The sequence below is a fragment of the Lontra canadensis genome, unplaced genomic scaffold (genome assembly GCF_010015895.1).
Source record: "Lontra canadensis isolate GAN:19392208 unplaced genomic scaffold, GSC_riverotter_1.0 scaffold140, whole genome shotgun sequence".
Lineage (NCBI taxonomy): Eukaryota > Metazoa > Chordata > Mammalia > Carnivora > Mustelidae > Lontra > Lontra canadensis.
This window is the reverse complement of record NW_022631134.1, coordinates 25402-40945: the sequence shown is the minus strand read 5'-3', so window position 1 is coordinate 40945 and position 15544 is coordinate 25402.

The following is a 15544-nucleotide window of genomic DNA, read 5'->3' as shown; positions in this document are numbered from 1 at the left end:
CTGTCAAATAAATAAATAAAATCTTAAAAAAAAAAAAAAAAAAAAAGGATTCCCAACTGAATCTGCACCTTCAAAAAAGATTTCTGGTTCATAACAGAAATTCAATAATTTTTTTAAATGAGTGAGTAAATAAATGGTTTTCAATTTTAATAATAGTTACATTGTCTTATGTGCATCATAGCCTGGTGCTTCTATGAAGAAGAACTAGGGCGATTTTTACCCCAATACATCACAGACCAATTCTTTTGCAAAGTGCAAAAAAAATGGATTACTAGAAAAATGAAATAAAATGAAGCCATTTAAAAAATTATTATCAGATTCAAAAGACATAAAATTACTCTGTCAAATTGCTATAAAAATTTCTAAATGCATACTTTAAATTTCTCTACTTGTCTTATTGTAGACCTATAACAATCCTTGAAGAGACACCAGTCCAGGGAAGACATGTTGAATGTCACTACTGATTAACAGTCAGTGCTTTGTTCAGATCTCCTCAAATCCTTTTACCCATTTTTGTATATTCTTCCTCCTAACTTTGGTTGCTCTCCTTCCAAAAGCCTGCACCAGTAACTCTACTGGAGTAGACTCCCCTCAATCCACTGGAGTCCAGCTCCCCTGCATAATCCAGAATTTTGGAATGAGATATAAGCCAGAATTTTCCCATGAAATTAGTCTAAAGCTATCTTCTTTACAACATCACCTGAAATCATACCTTTACTTGGCTTCTTCCCTTTCCCTAGCCAGCTTCTCCCCTTCCTTTATTATTTCTCCTGGAAGCACCTCATTAATAAATCACTTGCATATACATTCTCATCTCAGGGTCTGCCAGACCTATGACAGTACTGAACTATTGCACAATGATCATGTGACACAGTTCCTTCATTGACAGTTTCTAGATTGTGAAACTAAGGTACCAGAGTGGAACGAAGTTTCAAACTTGTTATAGTATGTGTAGTTTACTTTAAAATCCATCAGGGGCACTTGGGTGGCTCAGTTAAGGGTCCAACTCTTGATTTCAGCTAAGGTCATGATATCAGGGTCCTGAGATGGAGCCCCACATCAGACTCTCTGCTTGGGGGGGAGCCTGCTTCCCCTTCCCTCTCTGCCTGACTCTCTGCCTACTTGTGATCTCTCTCTCTGCATCAAATAAATAAATAAAATCTTAAAAAAAAAAAAAAGAATTGGTGAACCCAGCACATTAATAACTATGCAGTGGCACCACAAATCTAGGGCTTTATTTACTTCTTTTGTAGCCATACATTACTCTGTCACCTGAGTCAACTAGAATATCCTGCCATCACACATCATCACATTGTCTCAGGATGACCCTTTCATGAAAGATGCTTGTCAGAGTCCACTAAGGATAGCACATGTTTGCAACTGAGTGATTTTGTGAACATGTGTCCTACCTGTAGAACCTTTGGAAGCCCATCATCCTTCTTTCATTTCATCCTGTCTCTGTCCCTGTCAGTCCAAACTGGCAATGTTTCTGCTGTTACAACATTCTCAAAAAATATTTTTTATGTGTCCTCAGAGTATGTCAGCAAAAGTCATGCTGTTAGACTAAAGGTCCTCCTCAGATGCTTATAATAATAATCCCATCTCTGGTATCTGCAGTTCTAGCAAAAAGTTGTGTGGCCACACCCTTGGGCTTTTATCCCAAGCACAAATTTCCTAATAATAAATCTGATTTTAGAATCTTTTATAATGGGGATAAACTGAGAATATTCAAAAGCATCAAGTCCCAGTTCATTCTTGCTTTGAAGTTCTTCCCTCAAGTTATTGCTTTCTTCTCACATTTTACTAAAAGCACTAAGAGGAAATCAGGCCACACATTCAACACTTTGAATGGAAATCTCCTCAGGTAAATATCGAAGTTCATTGCTTACAAGTTCTGCTTTTCACACAACTATAGGACACAATCCAACTAAATCTTCTGCCTCTATATAGGATAAATTTTCTGCCAGTTTCCAATAACATGTTCCTCGTTTTCTTCCAAGCCCACATCAGAAGTGCCTTTAATGTTCATCTTTCTATAAACATTCTTTTTATGGTGATATATATTCTCTAAGGTGGTAACTTTTCTCTGCTGTGTTCCTCACTTCCTTCAAAGCCCTCAATGAATGCTGTTAATATCCATATTTCTACCCACAGTCTGTTTAAAGAAACCTAGCCTTTTTCTATCATGCACTTCAACATTCTTCCAGCTTCTACCCATTTTCCAATTCCAAAGCCACTTCCACATTTTTAGGTACTTGTTACAACAGCACCATATTTCTTAGCACCATAATCTATTTTGGTTTCCTGTGGCTGCTTTGACACATGGTTACAAACGGGATAACTCAGAACATCAGGAATTTGTTGAAGCCAGAAGTCAAAACTTAGTATCACTGGACTGTCATCAAGTTGTTGGGATCAAACCCCCTCCAGAGGCTTGAGGCAAGAATGTTTTCCTTACTTCTTCTACTACTGGTGGCTGCCAGCACTTCTTGGCTTGTGGCCTCATTATTCCAATCTGCCTGCATCTTCACATTGCCTTCTCCTCTGTAAGTGTGTCTTCTCGTTCATTCCTCTCTTATCAAGACATTTGTGAATGCACTTAGGGCACATCTAGATAATCATAATCCTCTTCCTACCTCAAGATCATTAACTTAATCACCCTTGCAAAAGCTCTTTTTCTTCATAAGGTAACATTTACAGATTCCGGTATATCTGATCAGGACTTGATATCTTTGGAGGGCTATTATTCAGGCTGTTTAGAGGGCTACCATACTCAGAGAGGACAAATAATTAATCTTAGTCATAAGTCAGAGCAGGTCACTCCTCTGCTCAAAACCCTACAACAGCTCCTCAACTTAAGGTAACATCCGAAGTCTCTACAATGGCCTGCTGCTCTCTCTGATTCATGTTCTTTTAATCAGAATTGTATTTAACTTTCAAAATCTTTAAAGTCAGGGGTGGGACGTGAGTTGGGAGGAAAGACTCTCTCTTCTACTATTGCTCAATCTAGAGCAAAGCCATTCCCTCAAAGAGTATCAAACTCTACCCCTACCTTACTGGAAGTGATTAAGGGAGGAACTCCTCAATTTGCTGCAAGGGTGTCTGAGAAAGATGGAGCTGAGGTGGGGAAAGGGAAGATGGTCATAAGCTAAAAACTCAGAAATGCTTATCTCTCCTGTGAGATTATATGGGATTCTTATTTTCCTTCTTCTGCTTTTCTGCAGCTTCCAACTTTCTGTGATAAATATATATTAGCTTTGAAGTAGAAAAAAAATGTTATTTGGAAAAAAATCAGTGACCATTGCTATAACAGCACATAGAGTGGAATGGTATTTTTTTCCCCATTCTTATCCCACACCTCTTCAATCCTGACCTCTCTTAATGTTATTGGTTTTTCACTGTTGCTTTCAAGTTTTTTTTTTCCTTTTAAGGCTGGCTTTAATATTTCCAGTATCTAACACACAGTAAGCATTTAATAAATCACTATTGAAAGAAAGAATGAATGTGTTAATTAATTAATTAATTAAAGAGTTAATTAATTAAAAGGATTTCTACCAGATGCAAAGTGAAGTATTGAGAGTGTCCCTACTTGAAATGGGCTCAGCTATGTCCCTGGAATCCCATACCCTGTACTCTCCCATTACTGACTCTGTTCACAGTAGCTTAAAGGAAGGATTTTATGAGAAAGTCTGGCTCTCTGAGGTCTAAATGTGGTTTCACTTAAGTGACCTCCACTGTTACTGTCTAGAGTCTTCCCAGATGGTAGCACGTACCCATCCTCTGTGGAAGAGACATTGGTGATACTGAGATGAGACTCTACTGAATGAGATGCACATTTTCAGGTCTCTTCTCTCCTCTGAGGAACCCAGGAAGGACTGGCCTGGATTTTAGCAATGAGAGCCATAGCCTGGAGCCCCAACATGAGCTTGGTTCCAGCTCTAGCTGAAATGATGAGGTCATCCTGATCCTTTAAAGAGCTTAGCTGTATTACCCAAACTCATACCTAGAATGAAGACCTTATAATCATTGAAAGAGCCCTCATTGACTTTTAGTGACCCCAAACAGGTCCTTGATAGCAATTACTCTGAAAATTGCTTCAAGATGGACTTGATGGAGAGACGGTTTGCCAAAGGGTCACTTTCTGTTTTCATGTCCCAACCATGTTTAGCATCAGACCTGTCTCAGATGGAATAGGCAAGGAGCAAGATATACAAAGAGTAAGAGTTACATGTGTCAGGATGCCAGTGATCTAGGTCTTGGCTCCTTTTAGTTTCATGATATATCTATATCACTATATATATATACATATATATATATGTATATATATATATAATATATAAAATTGAGCATGTATGAAACCCAGGGGAATGGAGCAAGAGGAAGAACTGACACCTACCATATGCCAGGCATTTGACATACATAATTACACTTCTTCCTATTGATTGGGCACCTGTTATGTGCTAGGTACTTTCACAAACCTATGTCATTTTACCCTTACAAATCTTAATGAAGCAGATGATATTAGCATCATTCACTCATTAAAAAATGGGGGGTCAAAGAATTGAATTACTCATTATGACTTAGATTGCTCCTGTGGCTCAATATCTGTCTTCTCCTTCTCTCTCAGTTAAAGAACCCCTACATCTGAACTGGGCAAATGGCTGCCCATTATAAAGACTACATTTCCCAACCTCCCTTATAGGTGCATGTGTACATGAGAAAGTTCTGGCCAACAGATTAGAAACAAAATTAGTGTGTTCAACTTTTGGAAAAGGTCTTTAAATGAAGAGAGACAAGCATTTCTCATTCCTGTCATGTGGAATGCTCATTGTGAAGGCTGGAACTAGAGCAATCAATTTGAACTATAAGACAGCAGTCACGAGCCAAAGGTGGTAGAGAGACAAGATAGAATCAGTGACCCTGATGAGTATGGAGCTTCTCTAATGGCTCCAGGTGATCTACCTTTCCATGAAAGAGAAATAAATTTTAATTTATTTAGGCCATGGTTATGTAAATCTTTCCCCTAAATCATAAGCATGAGATCCCACACCTAGGATGTCATAGAGCATGCAGTCCAACACAGGTTTTATACTAGACCTCCTGATTTCTCCAGTCTATTCTGCTATCTCCAGGAAACTCTAGGAGTTTGGGATTAATAGTTAGAAATATGGCTGGATTGGGCACTGGGAACATAGCCTTCCTTGAGATTAACAATACTGAGTCTTTCCTTATCAAGTTAGAGGCAGAGGGGAACAACCAACCAATCAATAACATTAATAGAATCCACAGCTCCAAATCCCGTGCTCTTCACACGTTGCCGACCTAACGTGGAGTCGTCGGTCCAAAACACTCATGAACAAGTGACAGCCCCCAACCAGAGGCTTGATTTCCTGATTATCTAATCCCACATTTTTACCATCATACCAGGCTGCTTCAATAGCACCTGAGCCAAATTCGAAGATGTAGGATACTCGTCTATCCTCTCCAAGAACATAAAGAGATAACCAACTGATTGAAAGAAATCAGGAAGACAAACATCACTGCCTGATCCCTCAAGAGCAAGGATTGCCTTCTATTTGGTATTTTATTCCCTACAGCCTCTTATAGGACACACCATAGAGCAGGCATTTAATATAATATTCTTGGGAGGAAAAAATATGAAGGGTTAAAAAGCTGAACTCAATGACGCAAACTGACTTGAGTCTATTGTTTCCCTCAGCATGTGGGTGGCAACAATAGCTCTGATGAGACTCTATGCAATACACTTGATCAGACAAGAGACCAAGGCTGATTTTAATAAAACATCCACATGGACATATTGATTTCTCTTGACCAGGTCCCTTGCTTTCAAGCTGTTCTCTTAGGCAAGGCAATCCATAGAGAGAACTAGCCAGCTCTCAGTTTTGTCCCCTGGTGACTAGTTGACTTGTTAGCCACAGAGCCCAGGGCAGTTAGGGTTAATCTCTGTTGGGTCAAACACAGTAAGTACAGACAATATGGCCTATTGACAGAGAGGAAAAGAAACATTTTGAACATCAGTATGCTCTGTTGTGATATTGGTTGAGCCATTGTGCATTGATCTTGGTTAAGGTACTTAATCCATCAGTGACTCAGTTTGCTTCACCTGCAGAATGGGAAATTAAAAGCATGTGTCTTGTAGAGATGTTGAGATTTAATGAGTTAATGTATGTAAGTCACTTAGAACAGTGTCTGCCATACAATAAGTGCCCCATTAATATCACCTGCCACAGTCATCATCTTCATTACCATTTTCAGCATCACCATCATCATCATGCAACCTGCTGAGTTTATTTTCAAGGAAAGACAGATAGATTTCAGTCTTTCCTTGTGGGTTCTCGTTCTCCATTAACTATGAGCTCACAATTAAGACACCATATATTGAATGCCCAAACACTTGGAATGATGTAGGATTATGCCCATTTAAAATTTTTACATATCTGGAATTTTATTTCTGAGTTATACAATTTACAAATTGCCTATTGCCTCCAGGTTACAAGTCCCTTCATTGTGAAGACTTACTTCCTCTGCTTCTCCTTTCATTGTACCTTTTCTATTCACTAAGACCCTAAAGAATTGCTTGCCATATCCTCTCACACTGCTCTTCCATTGGCCTCCACACTCAAACGCTTCCTTCTGGCCCATCTCTCACCACTTCATTGCAGTTAACTCACCCTTTAGGATTAGGACTCTAGGAAATCCTGTCTTACCCACCAAATCTGAGTTAGCATGGCTGACACTGTGAGTAGCTTACCCAACAAATATTCTCAACCTACCTTCTTCCCAAAGCACCTCCCACTCTAAAGACTGACAAAGCCAGATACTTGCTTTCCTGGCTCTGTCAGCTGAAGTGACCATGTAACCAAATTCTGCCATATAAAATATACAGGAAAATCTGCCAGAGGTGACTTGGATTTTTCTCCTTCTCTAATCAAAGCAGACAGCATGCAAAGAGGATTGGTTTTTTGTCACTGTCACTGCCCCATATCCTGACTTTGAAAATGATTGTGTGAGGATATCTGGATCTGCAACATTCATCTTGTGGCCATGAACAGACCTAAATAACAGCCGAGACATAGACCCACAGACCCACAGACCTTGGAACTATTGCACCAACCTTGGATCTACCTACTTCCAGATCTCTTGTTAAGTAAGCAGTAAATGTCCTATGGTTTAAGTCACAATTAATTGGTTTTTCTATTATTTGCAAGAGAATATAACCTAACTGATACAACCACCTACCTAATAACATCACCTCATTTGTAGCCAAAGACACCAGGTCATGACATCTGATTTCCAGACCAACCTGTACTTAACAAGCTATGTGCCCTGAGTTCAGCTTCATCTGCTCAGAAGATGAGATCCTTCTTCCAATTTTCATGAAGGCAACCTATAGGCTGATGGAGACAGTAGGCTCTCTTTCCAGGTCCTCCTATAATATCCCCTTGTATTTCTTATTGTAGCACCTACCTCACACTGTAATTGCTGCTTTCTCTTCTGAATTCCCTATAAGACTGAGTTTCTTGAAAACAAAAAACATTTCTGATTTATCCTATACTGTCAAAGTCTAGCAAAGTCCCTGGCATATAGTAGAACTAATAATATTTTAAACTAATTTGAATTCAGGTAACAAATTAATCTTTGGCCGGGTTTGTTCTCTCTTTTCAGTTCAGGAAATATGGTTCCCAGAAAGGATAAAGTCCCAGGGATACACCAAAATGCTTAAAGAGTACATGTTAGTGATGGCTACAGCCTGTGCAACTCAGTAGCAAAAGCTTGATTTCAGGCCACCTGAATACCCCGTGCCCACTGTCCTTTCATTTATTCAACAAAAAGTTTCTGAATGCCTACTATATGCCAGCTCCATGCCTTCCCTCCCCAGCCTATCTAATTTTAGGCCTCCCATACTATCCCGGGAGAAGAAATGTTGTCTTTGACTTCTCTTGGACATCTAATACAGAATATCCTGTCAACTTTTATTTATGAGGTTCCCCTCCCAAGTGTGTTTGCCTTTTCAAGGAAGCCCAAGAAAAGGGACACTGTTAGTTCAAAGCAAAGGATTACAAATCCAAATGTTCACGGAAGTCGGAACTTAAATGCCAACAAGTGTAATGCAATGAGAAGTAACAGAGACTGGTTGATTGGAGAACACCCTGTACCCAATCAAGTCCAGTAAATGATTGGTGGGTAAACAGCCCAGGATGGCCAAATCTTCTGAGCTTTCATGAAAGGTCAAAATTTTGTGTGATACCCCCAGTGTTAGGTGCTGGAAGGTAATTCAAACTTTTTAAATAAAGGCTATATTAGCCAGTCAAAACATAGCTATAGGATAGGACAAATCTATGGGACATCATTTTGAGACCTCTGACTTAAAAGAATGAATGAAGGCCTCTTCATGATTCTGTGTATACCAACTGGAGAGAGTTTAGGGTACAGCATGGGAAGAACCAGTGGTATGGCAGAGAAAGACAAAAAACTGGCAAGGTTTACTTAGGGGCATGGAAGACAACTAGATCTTGCTCACCTCTGGCCCCTCATATTCTTGTTGTAATCTTCACATCGCCTTCAAGGTGAGTGTCATCTCTCCATTTGATAGAAGTGTCAGTGAAGAAGCTAGGACTAGAACTTAGGTCTCCTGACTTCTGGTTTGGGTTTTTTCTAATTCATACCACTAACCCATTTTGTTCTTGTTCACTTTCCTCTAAACCTATGTTAAGTGGTCCATCTCCATGCATTTTAAATCGATGTGCCTCAGTTTCCTCATTCATGAATTGGGCATAATAATAGCACCTGCTTCCTATACTTGTGCCTGGCACACTGTATGCACTTAATAAATATTTGCTTCTTTTGCTTCTTTGTTCCTCTAATTTCATTTCCTTTACTTTCCTTCTCTCTTTCTTTTTAAGAAAGAAAAAAAAAATTTTAATCACTATTCCCTGACCCAAATTCCAATCTTGTGAAAGGGTATACGTTCTGGATCTTGACCAAATGGAAATGATTACGGTTGCCAAGATTCCCAGCAGGAAGGAAGGAAGAAAGAAAGGAGGGAAGGGAGGGAGGGAGACTAAGGAATGGTCATTCCCAAAGCAGAATGTAGCTTCCAGGAGAGCGTCTGGCTCCTGGGCTCACACTTCTCCCTAACAGCCTGAAGTTTTGTGCTGGAGCCCAGAAATGACCCTGACAACTCAATGGAAGCAAGGAAAGATGGGTTTAAATAGTTTTAAGACAGGTATACCTCTTGCTAAGAAAACCCATTCTCACGCAGTAAGATCCAACCTGGAAGACTAGGATCAAAAATGATACCTTGTGCTTTGGGAAAGAATTCCACTACATGATTATTTTTAAATTCACCACGGGGTCCCCTTAGTGTGTTTGAAATACAATTTTATTTGCAAAATCTAATTAAAAACCCATAATTCTAGAACCAGGATGAATCACTGAGATACACTTCTTCACTTTATGGATGAGGAGAAATGAGGCCCAGAAAGGGGAATGAACTAGCCCCAGTGTAGTAGTCCCAGTTGTAGTGAGTCAGAAATGGATTATTTTGTTTGTTGTTGTTGTTGTTGTTGTTGTTGTGAGCTTAAGTACTAATTATTAAGATGGAAAGCAGTGTTACCTAGCAGCTAATAATCAATGCAGCAATATTAGCTTTCAGTGGGCACTCACCATGGCTAGGCACCAAGTGCTGGAAGCAGCGAGCCAGCAGACTCTCTGCCTTCCCTTCCAGGAGTTTACAGCCTGCTTCATTCTGCAGGTGAACACGCCAGCAGCATGGAGGACTTGCTTAAGGTCCCTCAGCCCACTGTCAGTGGACATCCAAACTAGAACCTAGGCTTCCAACTTTTCGGTCCTGTGTGTTTCACACTACATTATGTTGTCTCTCAGGAGTCTAGGATGTACCTTTTGAGTTAAGGAAGAAACAGGTCTCTCCTTCATGATTCCCAATTCTATTAGAAATCAAGGACCCAGAATTAAAAGACCCACATCTTTGTAACCAAAAACTTGGAAATGAGGACACTTGGTTACATGAATGCTGTTGTCATCAATTAGATCTCAGGTCCGAGGTTATCACCTCAGACAGAAATGACCCCTGACAATTCAGAGGAAACTTTTCTTGACCACCCCAGACACACAGCTCCCAGCCCCTGCTCCCAAGCACCTCCCTACGTTACATTGCTTTCTTCTTTTCTTAGTACTGATCACTATAGGTATAGCATCGATATTGACCTATTTATGTACTTATTTTGTGTCCTAGAACTGCCCCTGAGCAGAACTCCACCTACTTGTTTATTGTTGTAATGTAACATATCCACCGTGCCTGGCTCACAGTAGATGAGACCGTGGTAGCTTATGGTAAATGGTAGCTCATTTGTGGGGTGAATGAGCAAATTGTAGTTCTTGATCTCAGCCATTGGATTTACGCTAGCTGCTGTAACAGAGCCACACTGTTGCTCAGTCACCATATCCCTTAGCAGTGTCCTCCCAGTTGGGAGACAACATCAAACCCAGAGGTGAAAAGAGTTTGGTGGGAATGTTTTTTTAACAGAAATGTTCACTGCCTGTCAACCTTCCTGCTGAATCCAGCAATCTGTTTCCATTTCAATACGGTTGTGATTTTTTTTTTTTGAGACTACATCTGTAGAACTGAGAAGTGTTAGAGCAATTTCCATAATAGCAAGTTTCTTACCCCACTCTCGCCAGTTTACATGAAGTGACAGTGTTTATTGTGTAGGATACGTACATTATGGCTCCAAAGTCATTTTCTTGGATGTCACCCACTCTGCTTTGTTTTTGCTTGTTACTCCAGCAGAATGATTCTCTCAGGAGAAAAACTAAGATTTTTAATAAAAGCACAACACTGTAAAATGGTTTTTAAGGGAAAGTCATTTTTTATGAGCTCTGCTAACTGCCAGACTTCTGAATACATTCCATTTCTTTTTCAATACTTTGTCCCTTCCCGGGGTAACTGCCTTATGGGGAATATGTTATATTTCTCCTTGGATCCTGCAGCCTCACTCTATTCCTGGCAGCTAGGGGACATTTAATTCATGTTTGTAGGATCTGAGAAAATACACATCTCTACCTATGTTACACCCAGTAAAAGATGGCAGCTGACCAACCCAATCCTGCAAATTGGACTTAGCAAAGAAGTCTACTCATTGTGCCAGCACCACAGAAATCAGCTGTCTCACCAAAATTTTCCCTTTTCATATCTCATTCATTCACAAGATCATTTAAATCTCCCACTTTTATTCAGAAAAAAAATGGGCAGGATACAGAAATCATGTTTTATATCAATAATTCTCAATAGAGGCAGTCCTGTGCCTCTGGTTTTAGGTAATGTTTTAGGAAATTAAGGAGACATTTTTGGTTGTTGCAATGATTTGAGAGAGTGATCGTGGTGTTTATTAGACAAAGGTCAGGGATGCTAGCTACCCTGAAATGTGCAGGATAGTCCTAATAAACACTGTTCATGCCCCACATGACTTTCTAGTGTCCCACTTATGATTCACATGGTGAGAGAGAGAAACCTGTGCTTGTATGTGTGTGTATGTGTGAGCATATCCGAGCCTAAAATCTGATCCCATTTGTCATGTACACTAACTCTTTTAATCTGCAAGGAATAATTTTCCTAGAAATGTAATTTCCATGTAAATCAAGAATAGGCTGTAACTTTAAAAAATAGTTGTACTGGGCGCCTGGGTGGCTCAGTTGGTTGAGCGACTGCCTGCGACTCAGGTCATGATCCCGGACTTCCAGGATCGAGTCCCGCATTGGGCTCCCAGCTCCTTGGGGAGTCTGTTTCTCCATCTGACCTTCTCCTCTCTCATGCTCTCTCTCACTCATTCTCTCTCAAATAAATAAATAAAATCTTTAAAAAAAAAATAGTTGTACTAAGAGTTGTTTGCCATTTAAAAAATACATAATGGGGCTCCTGGGTGACTAAGTTGGCTAAACAGCTGACTCTTGATTTTGGCTCAGGTCATGATCTCGGGATCCTGGGATTGAGCCCCATGTTGGGCTCCCTGCTCAGTGTGGAGTCTGCTTGAGGATTCTCTCTCTCTCTCTCTATCCCTGCTCCTCCCCCTGCTCTCTCTCCTTCTCTCTCAAATAAATGAATCTTAAAATATATATATATATATATAATATATATCATAGGAAATGACATCACTCATAGCACTTAGGACCAATACCTGTATCAGCCTGCATGTGTCACATTCCTAGAAATTCTACATATAGTTGCAAATATTTGACTCCTACACAATGTCTTTTAGTGCTCAAGCAAATACATACTGAAATATATATTTAATAAATATATATTATAAAATATATATATTTTTTTATTTATTTTCCTTTTAATTATCCTTTATTTCACACAATGTTACAATTGAATTTTTTTAACCATGAGTATAGACAGAGTGTGCTATCCATAAATTTCATTTCAAGGTGGGAAAGCTGGTGTGACTGGAGCATAAAGACTTATTTAACCCTTGTCAGTTCAGGCTGCTATAACAAAACACCATAGACTGGGTGGCTTATGAGCAACAGAAATGTATTTGTTGTATTTCTGGAGGCTGTGATCAAGGTGCTGGCAAATTCAGTGTCTGGTAAGACCCTGCTTCCTATTTCATAGATGACTGTTTTCTCATTGTGTCTTCACCTGGAGGAAGGGTCAAGGGAATTATCTGGGGTCTCTGTCATAAGGATATTGATCCTATCTGTGAGGGTTCTGACTTCATGACTTATTCACCTCCCAAAAGCTCCACCTTCAAATACTATCAAGTTGGAGATTAAGTTTCAACACATGATTTTGGAGGGGAAAGACACAAACATTTGGTCTGTAACAGTGAGGGAAAGAGTGGCATGAGAGGAAAGAACATGTAGTAGGTTAAGGAGAAGAGGCTTTGAATGTATTTTCAAAATTGGAGCAACCAGACATCACTGGAAGCTTTGGAAGATCAATGACCTGTTCAATTTTGCACTTCAGAAAAATCATTCTGACTATTGTGTGCAGGATGGATCAGGGATGGAGAAAAGAGAATGACCATTTAATAGACCTGTAGAATATTCCACATGAGGCAAGACAGTATCTTGAAAGTGGTGCTAGAGTACAATGGAAAGAAACTGCTGGTTTTGAAAAACAATTAGGAGGTGGAATCGAAGGAGCTTTGGGACTGATTAGATGCAGAAGTGGGAGAGAGGAAGTTATTGAGAAGGTTTCCTGGGTTTGGTCATGAGCAACAGAATGGGGTACTGATCAATGAAACAGAGAACATTGTGGGGCAAGGTGGTTTGGCAGAAAGGACTGAATTATGTCAGTGACCACTTTGACCCTCCCAGCAGCACTTCAGATAAGAAAAACGGGGCTCTGGGAAATTAACCGACTTATCTAGAGCCACAGTTAAGAACAATACAAATCAGATGGGAAGTTCAGATCTCCTGATTACAAAGTCCAAAATTCTTTCCCCAAGCCAAATTTGCTGAAAAGTGTTTTCTGTCTTCCAAGAAGTTATAATCACTGATGATTTAGATAGAGATGCTGAAAATATGTCTACAAATAGCAACCAAATTAGATCTTGAAGGACAAGTGTGTGAGATTGATCATCGTTCAATGCTCTGAGATCTCAAAGAGTGGGGGAGCACAGCTGGGTGGGGTGATGGGGTGAGGCGTTCTCACCAAGTAGCTCCAAAGATGAATAAAGAAATATCAGCAAAATTTTAAAAAGTGATTGATGTGGTCATTAATGGGGAAGGTGGTTTTTATGTGGAAAGTGGGGACATCCGTGGGAAACAGTGGTTTCAAGCACAAGTTCTGGGGTCAAACCAACCTGTATCCTAAGTTGGATCTATTATTTTCTTGCCACATGTCCTGGGACAAGAACTTCTCTATTTCTTCTCCTGTAAAATGAGAATAATACTAGGATTATTCCTAAGGTGGTTTTGAGCAGTAAATGAGATCATGTATGTTCTTGTCATGCTCTGCAAGGTCCCATAAGACTTGGCCCTTTACCACCTGTCTGATCTTGACTGAAGCTTCCTCTTCCTCCAGGTCTTGCGTCACTGGCCTTCTCTTAATTCTCCAGGAAACCCAGCACACTTCCACTTCAAAGCTTCCCGTTGGCCATTCTTTCCACCTTGAATAATCTTCTCTTGAATATCTGCATGGCTTTTTCCAAGTCCACTTTATCAAAGAGATTTGTCTTTTCTACAGTCCTTTAAAATAGCACCCCCACTATAATTTCCTACATCTTCAACACACGGGTCATTCCTCGACAAACCCTGCATCCGTTATTTTTTAACCTCTTTTTCCAGGATATATATTTCATGAAAGCTGAGATTTACTCCACTTTATTCAGTGCCTAGAACAGGGCCAGGCATGCCATTAACTACTCACTGAATGTTTTCTAAATGAATTCATACATGAAAAATGTTTTGCACAATCGCTGACATGTAGTAAATAATTAATATTAGTGGTTTTTCATTATTCTTAAAACTAATCTTTTGATATATATCTAGCCAAAGCAGATACCCATTATTTTATATGATGTGTTATTTTATGTGACTTCCTTCTCTTATAGGTTTTCTCTTCCAGCATCAGCTTACACTCCACATTGCTGCAAAGGCAAACTCTCAAAAGCAGAACTGGTTAAATACCTTCAAAACTTCCCCATTGATTAGAAGAAAAAGTCTAAAGTTAATAATTGGGTCCTTCATCAACTGGCTCAAATGGCCTCTGTACTTTCATTTCCTGCTTCTTCTTCCCGTTCATTATATACCCTAACCCACTAATCCACACATAAATCTCCAAGCATGCTGGACTTTTCCATGTGTCTGTGTCCTATACATGCTATTGCCAGTGCTAAGAATACCCTCCTTCTTATTTTCTACATGGTGAACTCTTCTTTATCCTTTAAGACCCAGATCAAATATCACTAACTCTGTAATATCTTCCTCAATTCTCCCAGACAAATTAATTGCTTCCAGCTCCACATTTCTCATATTTTTGAACATAGTCTACCAAAGCATAAAACACATTGTATTAGCATTATTTACATATGTGTCTTGTCTTCCTCATGAAACTGTCAGCTCCTTAAATGTAGGGATTATGTCCAAATCATTTTTTAATCACTGGGGACAGACAAATCAGAAGGGTTTCATGGCTGGATGATCTCTCACATGTTTGGTTATTTGGTGGTGCTTAGTCCAGGAATATCACAACCCCCACACTCATACTGCTGCTCCCTCCTTCTATACCTTGCCAGCATCACTAATTGATCAAGATGCTCTTTCCAGCTGAAGCCATACCCAGCTTTAAAATCCTCATTCGCCAAATACCCCAGGTAGCCACTTCGAATGTCTCAGAGTTGATGCAAAAGATGAAACATATTTTCTGTCTCCTTGATACCCTAGAACTTGGTAGATGCTCAATAAATCCTTGTTGAACAGATGCTGAGTTCAGAGCTATTTATAAGCAAATATATATATATATATATATATATATATATATATATATATATATATA